The sequence below is a fragment of the Bos indicus x Bos taurus genome, chromosome 8 (assembly GCF_003369695.1).
Source record: "Bos indicus x Bos taurus breed Angus x Brahman F1 hybrid chromosome 8, Bos_hybrid_MaternalHap_v2.0, whole genome shotgun sequence".
Lineage (NCBI taxonomy): Eukaryota > Metazoa > Chordata > Mammalia > Artiodactyla > Bovidae > Bos > Bos indicus x Bos taurus.
This window is the reverse complement of record NC_040083.1, coordinates 102,277,674-102,280,557: the sequence shown is the minus strand read 5'-3', so window position 1 is coordinate 102,280,557 and position 2,884 is coordinate 102,277,674.

Here is a 2,884-nt window from a genome sequence, read left to right as displayed (position 1 = left end):
GGATCTTCCTGGACCAGGGATTGAACCTGTGTCCCCTGCGTTGGTGGATGAATTCTTAACCACTAGACCACCAGGGAAGTCTGAAACACTGTTTTTGTAATTTATCTGAAAAACATGTTATTGTTGATATAAAAACTTATAATGGAAGTAGTCATCTCTAAATTTGAAGCTAAGTTTTAGAAGACATTTAGGAAATTCATTTTAGAGATAATTTATTACAAATGTATATATTTATTTACAGTAAAAGTATTTTCAGATACACAGGAGTCTTAGAGGGATGATAAAAATTGTTTATATATGATCTTTTTAGTGGTTCTCATTTTATTTTTAAATGTAGAAGTAACACCTTTATAGAGGGTTTGAATTCTAAATTTTGACAAGGTTAATTAATAGCCATAGACAAGAATGCTTTCCCTCAGAGATAATATGCATTATTTTCCAGTATTCATGGAATATTTTTAATGGACTATATATATGGCTACAAAGAAAATTTAAATAAATTCTCCCTAAGAGAAATATACAAACCTTCCCTTTTTGTTTATATGTTTTTTTTACCACAATAAGATAAAAGAAAAGAACAACAACTTAAAATAGTACCACAAAATTAAAAATTAGAAATAATTTTCTAAGTAATTTTTGTGCTAAAAAATAATTCCAGACACAGTTTTGAGGGCATTAGCCTCCTGTGGCCCCCTTTGCCTAGCAACTTTGTAAAAAAGAATAAATCCAAACAGAAAAATTCTGTTATTAGAAAATGATAAAACTGGAACATAAGTATTCAACTTAAAAAGATAGGAAACCAAAAAAAAAAAAAAATAGGAAACCAAATAACAATATAAGCCCAAAGAAAAGGAGTGCATTAATAGAGATGAAATAATACATTAATAAGATAAGTACAAAAAGTGCATTTGATAAACCAAAATATAAGCTCTAGCAAGTAGGATAATGGGAGGGAGGAGAAAACACAATATCTAGGAGTAAGAAAAGGAATATAAATACAAATAAAAGGGAATTTAAAATTTCTAATTTAGTCATTAACAAGTGAAATCTAGTAGTATAGTAAAAATCAATACTTACATTTATCATAGGACTTCCAAACTAGTTCAAAGGTAAAAAATATGCATTAATAAAGAAAGATAATATCATACCAGATGCTATAAAATCATTTGGCAATGTTCTGTAGGCACTGATTTTTCTTTTTTTACTGATGTTGTTTTAAAGTTAAGAACAGAAGGAAATTTCCTAAAATTGAAAAAGGATATTTATCAGAAACCTACCAAATGCTACAAATATCTAGAAGATTCTTTTCAGTAGCAGGAATGAGACAAATGATGTTTGATGTCACCATTCTTAGCATTGTTCTACAGGTCAGTGGGGCTTTTCTGTTAGCTCAGTTGGTAAAGAATCTGCCTGCAATTCAGGAGACCTGGGTTCGATCCCTGGGTTGGGAAGATCCCCTGGAGAAGTGAAAGGCTACCCACTCCAGTATTCTGGCCTAGAGAATTCCATGGACAGTCCACGGGGGTCACAAAGAGTTGGACACGACTGAGTGACTTTCACTTTCACAGGTAAATAAGAGAAAATAATTCAATAAGAGAAAAAAGGTATGAGCCAGTAATAATTGAAAGAAAGGGGGAAAAAGCTGACATAATTTGAGATAATATATTTGATAACTAGAAAATCCAACTAGTAGAACTACAAGGTGGAGATATATACAAAAAATGTATATATACACATCTTTGTTGAAAATACCATTCTTTCCCACACTTGTCAGCATCCTTGTCACTCAATGGGATTTAAAAATGAAATTTAGCACACTAAATTATATTGGAATAACTAAGTGCCTGTTAAAAATTAGCAACAACAAAATAGGACTTGCTGTTCAAGTAATTCAAATGGTAGTCTGTAGGAAACAAAATAATTGTTATATCACAGATGAAACAACTGTATCTGTAGAATAGAAAACAAAGAGAGATACGTATATATAATACTTCCATATGTGATTAAAAAATAGTACCTCAAAACAAATAATGGACTATTCAGTAAGTAATGATGGGATAACTGGCTGTTTATTTAAAAAAATAATTACTTCATAACATGCACAAAATTAAATTCCAGAAGGGAATAATTGAATGCCTTTTTGTGGTAGTTTTCCAGAAGACAGGAGCTAGGCACACAAATCTGGGGTTTCTTCAGATCCTTCCATAACCACTATTGGATAGACACAAATTTAAAAGTTCTGAAGAAACTTTATTATAACTGCTGATAGAATTATAATGGCATGGTTCTCTTCAAATATTAAAAAAAAAAACAGAAAAAACGATATTGCTTTCAGTTCACTTCAGTTGCTCAGTCGTGTCCGACTCTTTGTGACCCCGTGAATCGCAGCACGCCAGGCCTCCCTGTCCATCACCAACTCCCAGAGTTCACTCAAACTCATGTCCATTGAGTCGGTGATGCCATCCAGCCATCTCATTCTCTGTCGTCCCCTTCTCCTCCTGCCCCCAATGCCTCCCAGCATCAGAGTCTTTACCAATGAGTCAACTCTCCTTACGGGGAGAAAAAAAGGAATTCATCTGGAACAAAAAAGTGGATATAACCATTTTATCAGTAAAGAGCCCTTTTAAAAGTTACACCTTTTAGATTAGGTTTACAGGAAGGAAAACTAACATTTGTTGGTCACTAACTTAAATAGTATAGAAATTTAAGGTGCTAAGGTTATCTAAGTCATTCATTGTTATCCAGCTCTTCGGGGCAGAACCAGGATTACAAAACAAATACATCTAAAATTAGTTTAAAAAGTTTCACAATAAAAAAGGAGACAAAAATAAGTTTGTAGGGTTCTGATGACAAGTGCTGGGACCGGATGCCATGATCTTTGTTT